This window comes from Zingiber officinale, chromosome 5B (genome assembly GCF_018446385.1).
Source record: "Zingiber officinale cultivar Zhangliang chromosome 5B, Zo_v1.1, whole genome shotgun sequence".
Taxonomy (NCBI): domain Eukaryota; kingdom Viridiplantae; phylum Streptophyta; class Magnoliopsida; order Zingiberales; family Zingiberaceae; genus Zingiber; species Zingiber officinale.
Genome location: NC_055995.1, coordinates 18,228,640 through 18,241,182, shown reverse-complemented (window position 1 = coordinate 18,241,182; position 12,543 = coordinate 18,228,640). Strand labels below are relative to the sequence as shown.

Genomic DNA, 12,543 nt, shown 5'->3' with positions numbered 1-12,543 from the left:
TATTCTTCTTGTTTTCTTGCTCTATCTTGTACTCCTTTATTGCTGTTGCAAAAGAGTTTGTGGCGAGGTTTCTCCACCCAGAAGGAGTTGTTGTTAGCCGGTTTTCCGGAGTCTCATCCACCGACGGATTGATAGGCTTCGTCCACCTTACGGACACGCCGAGGAGTAGGAGTATCATCTCCGAACCTCGTTACATCATCATGTTTGAGGTTTGATCTTCTCCACTTTCGTTTCTACATTGTATTTCTGCTGCGCTAACCTAAATTGTAGGAAGAAACGATAATTTGAGGTTGACTATTCACACCCCCCCTCTCTAGCCGCATCCGAAGGTCCTAACAAGGTCTAGTTTAGGTCCATTTTGGAAACTTAGATTGAGACCTTTATTAAATCCTGATCTTAGAAAGACAGGACCTAACTTATAAATATATATACACTGGTCATACATATATTTTTCTAACTCTGTGTTGTAGAGACAAACGTAGATCTTTGAATTTTGCATGCGTAACAACTAATAGAGTTTGATTCTGAGTTTAGAGTCAAAATATATAGCCTCTAGAAGATTGTTGTGTCAAATAAGCATATTCAAGGCAGGTCAGATGGATTGAAGGCGCCTCGGATGGGTTGGAAGCACCCTAGAGAGCTCTAGAGGCACCTCAGAGTGCTTTGAAGATGTCTCGGAGAGCATGGAAAGTGCCCTCAAGAGGATAAAATCTATAGGTTGCGGGTTTTATTGACTTCAAAGATGAGGAGATAAAAATTGCTTATGGAGGTGCCTTGGACGAAGCTGGAGGTGCCTTCAACAGTCTATGTAAACCATGTTTGAGCAACATTCAACACACATTTCCTCTATGATTTGCACAGACCATTCTGCTGTTGCGAACACGTCTGATTGCTGCTATGCTACTACTCCGTGACTTCCAACTGCTGCCAGTAGTCTGACACCAACTCTTGAGCACTTCCAGATCTTCTTTCTACGAGTTGGCAACAAAGTTAAATATTCTTTTTATTATTACTTGCAAAAAGGGAGTGTCGATTGTTACACTTCCCTTCCTTTAATTTTTATGTTCTTGATTCTCTCTTCCGGTGGTTTCGGAAGGGGTTTATAGTGAATTACTCATCGATACGGTCCAAGAGATCATGGTAACCAATTGCATACTTGTATTTTCTGTTTTTGTTTTTTGTTTAATTCTGATACACACTTTGCTTTATAAAATCGAAAAAATAAGTTTTTAAAATACACGTGATTCACCCTCCTCCCTTTTCACGTGCACTCCGATCCTACATAAAGCTGTTCTTTTGCATGTGTGATTGTAGGATGACCACCCAACCATCAACCTTCAAGAGATTCACAACGACGATAATAATAACAACAACGGAGTGATTTTCAAGAATAATGACATCAAGCTATCCTTCGAGCGTTCATGGAGAATGGAACTCTTGAAAACATTATACACGGTCGAGAAACTGATCTATCGCGGTGGACCATCTATGAAAGGTTGTCACTCTGCATCTCGGTGGCTCAAGGACTTGTCTATCTGCACTCCGACTATGACTTCCCAATTGTCCACTGCTATCTCAAGCCATTAAAAATTCTCCTTAACAAGGACTTGAAGGCAAGTGAGAGATTTCAGTACTGTGTGCATTTGTAGTTGCAGGACAGAAACAAGCAAGTAGACCTCTTCCTCAGCATTCTTAGGCATCATTGGCTACATGGCACCAGGTGATCATCTCTTTACATTAGCTACATTGTGAATCTATTTTGCGTGATTGATTATCGTCGTGAAACGATATCAAAAGATTTTAAGCACTAAACCCCCTCTAACTATACTAATGCAGTATATAAATGACTCAAGTCGTGTAATGCCCCCGCCCGGGCGGATCTGTAACGCCCCCGCCCGGGCGGATCCCGGGAACAGATCCGCCCGGGCGGGCCCCACACGGATCGAACCGGGAACGCCACCAGAATTATCATCGGGTTGACGACTAGTTCCACAGACCACCGGAGGTCCTTTCAGCGTGCTTTGTCCTCACTCACACGCACCCTGGAAAACTTCCCAGGAGGTCACCCATCCTCAGATTTCTCCAAGCCAAACACGCTTAACTTTAGAGTTCTTAAGTTTGGGCTTCCGAAAAGGAAGGTGCATCTTGGTGATATGGATAGTACCATCTAACCTTTTAAGCCATACTTAACAAGAATCTCAGAACCGGGGTATTACAATCACCCCTACTTAAAGACACAACGCCCTCGTTGTGTAACGACGAATCACACCACAGACAAATCCCAAAATCTCCCTCGCTAGGTGGTGCCCTGGGTGCTCCTGCCACAGGTGCACTCACGGTCGCAAGGTTGCTCTAATACCATCTGTAACGCCCCCGCCTGGGCGGGCCCCACCCGGACCGAACCGGGAACGCCACTAGAATTGTCCATCGGATTGACGACTAGCTCCACATACCACCGGAGGTCCTTTCAGCATGCTTTGTCCTCACTCGCACACACCCTGGAAAACTTCCCAGGAGGTCACCCATCCTCATATTTCTCTAAGCCAAGCACACTTAACTTTGGAGTTCTTAAATTTGGGCTTCCAAAAAGAAAGGTGTACCTTGGTGATATGGATAGTACCATTTAACCTTTTATGACATACTTAACCAGAATCTCAGAACCGGGGTATTACAAGTCATCTCCCAACAAATGCAACGATAGGATGATAATTTAGAATTGTATGTTATTCCTATTTTTGGGGTTTTTAATATGAAAATAGGGGCTTTAAATTTTAATTCTAAACCTAACAAATTAAAAGCAAAGCAAGTAGAAAACTAATCTAATGTTGGAATGAAATCTAACTAAGTGTCAACAATTAATTCATAACGCATTATCACTCTACGCTATGAATTAATCATCAACACAATTAAACTAAGGAATGAAATAATAAAGCATTAAATGAAACATAATCTAATAAATGAAGGACAATGCAGGTAATAAAAGCTAAGTCTAATCTAACTACTGTTGGAACCCCAAGATTGTTTTGGTGTGATCAACAAGTTAAGTTAGGTCCTGTGTATTTAACCTTGTGTCTAAGTGTGCAGGAGCTTAGGAACACAGGTACTCGAGTGGAAGACGCAGCTAGCGAGAAGGACGGCACGCTGTGCGTCCGAGGGACGAGGCGCTGCGGAAGAGTACACCGGCGGACGAGAAGGAAGCGCGCGGTGGTTCCGAGGGACGAAAGCCGGAGCGGAAGATTGCTCGGGGAGCAAGAGACGCAGCTAGCGAGAAGGTCGACGACCGAGGGACGAAGACTGCGGATGAGTACGCTGGCGGACGAGAAGGAAACACGCGGCAATTCCGAGGGACGAGAAGCCGGAGGGAAGCACGCTCGAGAAGACCGGAAGTTGGGTTCGGGTGAGCCCTTTTCCGGAAGGCAGAGATCACCCAAACGAGCGGAAGACTCGGGCTGAGACAAATGGAGCCGGAGCAGAAGACCCGGGATGGAAAAAGTCAACCGTGTTGACTTTTCCGGTCCGGGGCGCCCGGACCCCTCCGGGCGCCCGGAACCCTTCCGGCGCCCGGAGTTGACTGTTGACCAGAATCGATTCTCGATCTGAACGTTGGGGGATAAATTTTATCCCCCCCAGGGCGCCCGGAACCTTTCCAGGTGCCCCGACCAAGGCTATAAATATAGCCTTGGTCCAGAAGCTTTTTCATCAGTTCAGAAATTGTAAACAACACTTGTGTGCTTCCACTGTTTAGATTAGCTTCTGTCTTTCTGTGCTTACACTGCTGTAAACGAGGCTTCTCCGCCTGAAGGAGCTCTTAGTGCGATCTTCATCCTTGGATTAACAACCTCCCCGGTTGTAACCAAGTCAAATTTGGTGCCTCGTTTTTATGCCTTATTTTCTGTTTAATCTATTTTTTATGTGTTAGCTTAATCGTACGAGAAAGGGTTGTGTTTGATTTTTCAGGGCTATTCAACCCCCCCTTCTACCCGGCCGCATCGGTCCAACAAGTGGTATCAGAGCCGAGGCGCTTCAGGAGGACTAACCGCCGAACGAAGCAACAAGATGGCCGGATCCAACATCCACGCACCAAAATTCGAAGGGGACTTCGCTAGCTGGAAAAAGTGAATGGAGGTATTTCTTGAAACAGATTATGATTTATTACTAACAATGGAATTTGGCTATGAAGCACCAGAGGGCAAAGCAAGAAATCAATGGTCAAAGAAGGAGCAGGCTGACCACGTGGCAAACAAGAAAGCAGAATTTCATCTGCTAAGTGTACTTCCAACACAAGAAGTCAATCGAGTCGGTACCTACAACTCGACAAAGGAGCTTTGGGATAAATTCCTTGAGTTACACGAAGGAACATCCGAAGCCAAACTTGCAAGACGGGATTTACTTCGTAACCAGCTTACAAACCTCCGATTTGAAGAAGGTGAAACAATTGCACATCTACACTCGAGGATTCAGGAACTCATCACCAGACTTACGAATCTCGGAGAAGAGGTAAGTAACCGAGATTCGCTAAGGTATGCCCTAAATTCTTTTCCTAGAAACTCAAAATGGGCATCACTAGTAGATGCCTTTTACATTTCAAAAAATCTAGAAAAAATTTCATTAGACGAATTCTTTTCAACTTTTGAAGTGCATGAGTCAAGATGTGCAGGTCCGAAGGAGCCCAAGAATAATGTCGCCCTTAAAGCTTTGAGAGACGAACCTGAGTCAGAATCTTCTCTCGACGACGAGGAAATGGTAATGATGGTAAGACGATTTAAAAATATTTGTAAATCTAGGAAATCTAACCATCCGCAGGGAAGAAAGAAAAGAACCATCCGCTGCTACCATTGCGATGAAGAAGGGCACGTCAAGGACAATTGCCCTAAACTGAAGAACAACGGGAAGGACAAGGGTAAGAAGCCTATCCAAAATCGCAAGGCCCTAAAAGCGACGTGGGACGAATCAGAAGTCAAGGAGTTCTCCGGGCTCGCGTTAATGGCGAGTCATCAAGACGACGACTGCGAATCAAGCTCTTCCGAAATGAGCATCGAAAGCATCAATGAAGGGGGAGCCACGTCCGAAGAGAGCAGCAGTTCAGGGGGAGAAACCGACAACGAGATCGACAAGGTAAGTGAGGTACGATCTCTTCCTCCTAATAAAATGTTTAAATTCATTAAAATTTTAACAAAAGATTGCTGCAAATTAGAAAATGAAAATAAAGACTTAAAAGCAATATTAGCTACATCTTGTCCGTTAGAAATGCTAGATAAATCAAATTTAGAAAATGAAAAATTAAAATTAGAAATTCAAAATTTAATTTTTCAAGTAGAAAATTTGAAAAACTCTGCTTGCTCATCTAAAACCAATTTTAGAAGGTTCAATAATTTGAATTGGTATTATAGATATCACCAGGGACAAATTAAAAATATCTCTAGAAAATATGTCCCTAAAAACTTTTTAGTTAATCCAGTAGGTTGGAACCTATATTGGGTTCCTAAATCATGCTTAAATTAATTTTAAAAGTAAAATTAGCGCTTTAAGTGAGAAAATTAAATAAAGAATTTCTTTATGAGGCTTTGTCTAAGGAAGTGGTTGTTGCTCCAATAACCAAGAAGGCCTAGTGCCTCGCCACGACCTGGAAGCCAAAATATTGAAATAAATGTTTAATTAACTTACTAATGAAGCATTAATACAAGAATTAATTAGTGCTTGAAAAAGGTTATTCAAAACATTTTATTTCAATTTACCTACTTAGAATTTTTTTTGGATTTTATTTATATACTTAGAAATATTCTCAAAAATTATTTTTTTCTAAGTTAAGAACTTTTTTCTTGAAACTAGAAATCTCAGCTTTAATTACTTAGAAAATTTTTCTAAATTTCTTAAAAAACTTAGATTTTTTTTGAAATACTTTTTCTAAGTCTTTAACCCTTAGATTATTTTTTCTTGGAACCCCATTTTTTTTTGTGATCAAAGGGGGAGAAGGGAAAGTATAAGTCTAGGGGGAGGTAGATAGATTTAATTTTTTTTTCTATCTTTTTGCACTTAAATTGCAATTTAAGTTAATTTACTTAATTCAATTTTATGTCTATTTTAACCCTAGCTTAACTTGGGTTGATCACACCAAAAAGGGGGAGATTGTTGGAACCCCAAGGTTATTTTGGTGTGATCAACAAGTTAAGTTAGGTCCTGTGTATTTAACCTGGTGTCTAAGTGTGCAGGAGCTTAGGAACACAGGTACTCGAGTGGAAGACGCAGCTAGCGAGAAGGACGGTACGCTGTGCGTCCGAGAGAGCTGCGGAAGAGTACACCCGGCGGGAAGGAAGCGCGTGGTGGTTTCGAGGGACAAAGCCGGAGCGGAAGATTGCTCGGGAGCAAGAGACGCTAGCGAGAAGGTCGACGACCGAGGGACGAAGACTGCGGCGAGAAGGAAACACGCAGCAATTCCGAGGGACGAGAAGCCGAGGAAGCACGCCGAGAAGACCGGAAGTTGGGTTGGGTGAGCCCTTTTAAGGCCGAGATCACCCAAACGAGCGGATCCGAGCGGAAGAACCGGACGGCGGGGCTCAACCGAGAAGCGGTCCGGATGAAAAGTCAATCGTGTTGACTTTCGGTCCGGGCGCTGAACCGAGGCGCCGGACCTCCGGCGCCGGAACCTTCCGGCGCCGAATAAGATTGTTGACCAGATCGAGAATTTTCTCGATCTGAACGTTGGGGGATAAATTTTATCCCCCCCAGGGCGCCCGGAACCTTTCCAGGCGCCCCGACCAAGGCTATAAATATAGCCTTGGTCCAGAAGCTTTTTCATCAGTTCAGAAATTGTAAACAACACTTGTGTGCTTCCACTGTTTAGATTAGCTTCTGTCTTTCTGTGCTTACACTGCTGTAAACGAGGCTTCTCCGCCTGAAGGAGCTCTTAGTGCGATCTTCATCCTTGGATTAACAACCTCCCCGGTTGTAACCAAGTCAAATTTGGTGCCTCGTTTTTATGCCTTATTTTCTGTTTAATCTATTTTTTATGTGTTAGCTTAATCGTACGAGAAAGGGTTGTGTTTGATTTTTCAGGGCTATTCAACCCCCCCTTCTACCCGGCCGCATCGGTCCAACAACTACAACTGCAGAAAATAAAAGGCAACTTGAAGTAAAATAAAGTAAAGCATTTAATGAACCCTAAAGCATTGAAAAAACCTAGAACATGTACCGAAACCTAAGCTCATCTATCCTAATTACATTCAATCGAAGGACAACTATCACTAACATTTAACTATCCAAAGCATTGAAAGAAACTAAGGAACTGAAATGCATTAATAAAATTGTCAAAGGTGTTTGGGGTATTTCATCGAACACATCAAAGGCATAAATTGAATTGAACCAAATGCGTGCAAAGTGAACATGGAAAATCATCAATTACAAGCATTTATCAATGCTAAATAGACATCAACAATCAATTCAAAAAAAACAACCATGCTAAAGAGGGCTACTGCTGAAATCTGATGAAGAGGAAATGCTACCGATGAAGAGGAAATGGGGATGGTTGGAGAAGCTTCTGACAGATGATGGCCGACAGTGGAAAGATGAACCCTCTCCTTCTAACCCGAAGCGAGGAAAAGCTCCAACAGTGGCTGGGATTCCTGGATGAGAGGCGGCATTGAGAGAGCTGAGTTGTAGAGGCAAAGCTCCTTGGCGACTCCGTAAATAGAAGAGGGAAGGAGATGGTATTCGGGTGGCGGTGATGAACAATCGGAGGTGGCCACCAGCCGTTGGTGAAGGAGGAAGAAGAAGTGGCGGTGTCGCATGTGTGTGTCGGGGAGAAGCTCGTAGGTCTCGGGGCGTGTTCATGCATGAGAAGAGGTGAGGGGAATGAAAGGGTTTCTTAATGGGTTTTGGATTTTGGGTGGAATGAGAAGTTTGGATCCGAATTTGATAAGAGAGATTAAAATTGAACTATGAAATTGAGCTTCAAGATTGGGCTTGAGAAGTGGGCTATTGGATTGAATTGAGTCTAAGGTTGAAATCATTAGAAGACGATCTCTTTCTTGATTGAGTTAGATGAACCCAACTCTCTATTTGACTTGAACCAAATATTCTTAAATTGAACCGGCTTTGAATCTATAGCTTTGAACTAATCAGTTTGGCTCAACTCATGTCCATGCCTCTTCTTTAGTTCCCTACAAAATCATGAAATAATACCAAAATTTAGGAAAATTTATGATTAAGCCAAAAATAGATTCCTACCCGAAAATATGATATAAATACGGAATTAAATATACGAGAGGATAAAAGTGACAAATACAAGAGCCAAAATAATACGTCAAAATACTTGTTATCAGTGACCAGAAGGAGGCCGACAAGCAGGGCAATGGAAGAAGGTGACAACTATCGATGGAGAAAGAAGAAAGAGAGCTAGTAGTTGCGCTTGAGGAGACACTTCTTATAAAATATGACACCTAAATAATAATTAAATAATAAGGTTATTTAAGAAAATATTATCTTATTAGATTTTTTAAAGAATTTTTAGAAATTTTTTTGGATTTAAACAAAGTCTATATGACACATTTAAGGGAATAGAGCTATTGGGCGAAGAGAAAGTCTGTTTATAATACACAATTTAAGTGGGAGTTGATTAAATTAATTAAACTATGTTTATAAACCTAAACCTAAGTTTAATTTCCTATTTTTCTCCTCTTCTCCCGATTTTCCCCTTCTCCTCTTCTCACCACCACTCTTTTCTCTTCTATCTCGATCGAATCGAGTCAACGATCATCTCATCACCGACGCCGACCACCGAGCGCTGATCCGGCCGTCATTTATCCCCTCTTGGTTGCAGACACTCGAAGCTTGTCGGAAATCAAGCAAGGAGCCCTCGATCTTCTGATTGCTTGACGCTGAACCTCGCCTCCTTGGACGACGATCCTGGCCAAGAGTCGGTCGATGCGTCGGCTACCCACAGGCCTCATTGAGCTGAGCCCTAGCCGTTGATCCACCGCCGTGCCCTTCTCTCGGCGCCTCTCTTGCTGACGCCATCGCCAGATGATATCGATGTACGCAGTCTCAAGCGGTAGCGGACACAGATCGATTCCGTCGTCACCTCATGGAGCTATATCGCTACCGTAGCTTGGATTAACACTACCTTGCCCTCTTCTTTGCCCAATTACTAGGTGGCCGGAAGACTTAGTAATGGAGAGGAGTCTGCTGGTATTAGAATGAGGTAAAGGCAATATTTAGAATTGGATTAGCAATGATCTGTTTTCCATTTTCTGTATTGGGATGTAGATATTTGATTTTTGGTTGGTCCTTGTAGTTTCAGCCAGCATTGTTCGCTGGAGAACCACAATTCCGACCATCCTGTTCTGACAGTGAACCTCTTCTACCTGAGTCGATGAAGGAGCAATCCAATTTGGGTAAGTTGTACTATGGATTAGTTACATTATGTATTATATTAGATTAAGAAATCAATTAAGATGTGGATTAAACGATTGGATGATTGTTGAATTATTAGTCATACCTTTATTGGATAATTGGAGTATGTAAAGGAAGTTGTTTGTGGATTAAGAATAGATGCACCATCTGATTAATGATGGATTTGATTGAATCATTAGATTAATTAACAGATGGTTAATATTATTATGTGAAGGAAAAAGGAATTAATTGAAGTTAATCGTTAATTAGAATTAATTAAATGATCATTGATTAGGGCTTTCCCTAATTAGTCTTGGGGACTTTATTTAGCTATCTAATTCATACAGATTTAGTTAAGTAAAATACATTGATGCAGGATTCTTATTTTGAGGAGGACATTTTGATATGAGAGTTATATTAGTACGATCTACATAAACGGTGGGTATTTTTTCCTTGGCCTCTTTAATTCTTTGAACTTAGTGCATGGTTATTTTTTATTGATGGATTATGTTGCTTTACCTTAAATCTGTACGTTTGCTATTATCCCGCTTGATACTTATGCTTAACCTTTGAGATGATCTATTTATATCACATATAATATTGACTTTTGAATATCTAGACTCTATTGTGTTGTACACATATAGAGTGTATATTGTAGGAGAGATCTTGTTGATTGAGTTAACATGACGATTTCGCATTTGACGTTGAGTGTACACATGATTGGTAAGTGTTGTAGGAGTCACCTGGTTGATTGTCCATTTGCATGTTGTATGTGTACATATGCCCGGTGTTTGTTATTGGAGGAACCATGATGATTGTATCTATGTTGTGCGTACACGTGTCTGCCATGTATTATTGGAAGAATCATGTGAATACTATCTAGATTGATGATCTTATGTGTCCGGTGTAATATTGGAGGTATTGTGTTGATTATACCTACATTATAGGGTGCGTACGTGTGTGGTGTATACGTGTCTGGTGTGCTATTTATTAAATTTATTGTTTAGTAGACACCAGTTAGATCTACCCATACCTATAGATATAGGTGTTAGATGGATCATTATATTGGAGGTATTTATGGTGGATTGAGGTATTATATTAATGATGACCGTGTCTGTATCATGATTATTACATCATGCTCATCCTTTGCAATGCATGCTGATGACCATTGCTCCCTTGTAGTATGAGCTAGTTGACAGTCATATATACATATACATGCTGATGACCATTGCTCTCATGTGGTATGGGCTGGTCCTTCGACTATTGCTCCATTTCAATTGAGCTAGTTGTCAGTTATGTTAGTTGTCTATTCGACCACTGTGGGAGAGTGGTATCTAAGAGTGGAGCTAGTCCTGTCGTGCTCACTTGACCGCTTAGTGTTATACTCTGTTAGCCTCGGCCACTCATGAGTAGTGGTATTTGGAGGGTATAGTAGTCAGGGGGCTAGAGATGTGAGTAATCAGGGACCCTGATGCTTTGTAGCTAGATAGCTACTTAGCGAACTGTCCGCCTCGACCACTCTATTGTGGTATCTGGAGGGTAGTACAGTTGTCACGGACCCAAGTCTCTCGGCCATACAGGGGTCGTGGTGTCTGGAGAGGTGATGGGATAATCATGTGGCATGCATATGCATTTGCATATGATACACGGTGCATCTTGTAGAGATATATTTGCATACATGTCTAGTAGATACTAGCTACATGTGATTATGATATATTGTACTTGTTTGAGCTACGATTGTTGCATATGGTTGCCATGCTGCATACATGTCATTTATTATACATGTATATGCTGTCGGTTATATTGCTCAGGTATTACGAGCAGGTTTGTTGATGATCTCTAGTGGTTTACTGTTTATTACACTATGTGTATTCGACCGGTTCGGGTATGTGCATTTATTATATCATTTTCGATCTTGGCCTTATGTGTTAGATCTAGATTTGATATGCATGTTTATTATACTATGGGTGATCATGATCTTATGTGTTAGATCCTGATTGGGTATGTGTATTCATTATGTTAGTTATGTTTATATACATTGATTATGTCAGTATGATCATGCTCTTATTTCCCTACTGAGACTGTATACTTTGATTTTCATGTTTTTAATATAGACCATGCACTATCTTATCTATTACTTGTTGAGTGACCAGCAGTCATCACCGCATTTCTGTGTTGTCTGTTTTCTAAGGTAGCAGGTAGTGATTATGTGGAGTCACTTAGAGTATTCTATCTGCCGGTCCCACGTCACATCCGAAGACAATCTTTACTTTGTTCTTGTTTCCTTAAATGTTTTCTTTACGGTATTGGCGTTATATTGGTGTTTAGCCATGTGACTTCTTTACCGTTTTTAGTATTTTGTTGTGTTTAAGCCGTGCCGGCACACATTGTATTTTTTTGGTTTATGGGCTTTCCTTTCATTTTCCGTTGTGTTTTTAGTACAACTGTGTGAGTTGTTTATTATAAAACTGCGTGGTTGTAATTATTTTATTCCAACCGAATGAGCTATGTATATAACTGCGTGATTGTGTATGTTCCAACAGTGTGGGCTGTTGATTATTACTTGTGAGTCGTCTTGTGACAATGTATATATGCTTCATATTGTCACAGTTACAGAGAAGATGTTGTCCGTTTATCGGATAGGGACTTCTCTAGGGCGTGACACTGTTGGCCTCCTCCTTATCGCCGTCGACACTACGTAGATGCCTCACTTAGCGGCACTATGCGACCCCCTCGCGTAAGGGGCCTGCAACGCTCTTTTATCTCCTTTCCCTCTATTCCTTAGTTCTTGTCCCGAAGGATTCCCTTCTCTTCCCTCTTCTTTCATTTCATTTCTTTTCCTTCATTTGAAAGGATTTTTTTCCATAAAGATTTTCCTTTCTCAATTTGCACGTAGAAGTAAACAGAGCATTGAAAGAAACTCATGTCTAAAGAATGAAGACGCTATTGCTGTTTCTGGTTATTTGCAACGCTTGAGGTTGTTGGGGTCCGGTCTGGCACGACCACTCTGACCGACCAATTTTGTGTATAGGAGACCGAAAATGGGTTTTATTTTTTTATTTAATTATAAAGAAAATAAAAGTATAAAGAAAATAAAAGTATAAAGAAATTCAATTTCATTTTTTATATAAGTTTCCATAGAAAAGAGAGAAGCAA

The 12,543-nt window shown here is 41.3% G+C and overlaps 1 long non-coding RNA gene across 5 annotated transcripts; it reads left to right on the top strand.

The window, feature by feature from the left end:
• The first annotated feature begins 8,667 nt into the window (after nucleotides 1-8,667).
• On the top strand, nucleotides 8,668-11,919 carry LOC121984183. 5 transcript variants are annotated; one of them, XR_006112809.1, is made up of 4 exons: nucleotides 8,668-9,196; nucleotides 9,290-9,389; nucleotides 9,764-9,825; nucleotides 11,586-11,919. It is a non-coding gene; the product is annotated as an uncharacterized LOC121984183 (long non-coding RNA). The 5 variants fall into 5 exon arrangements; XR_006112808.1 differs by having other exon boundaries at nucleotides 11,583-11,919; XR_006112807.1 differs by having other exon boundaries at nucleotides 11,579-11,919.
• Nucleotides 11,920-12,543: the final 624 nt, after the last annotated feature.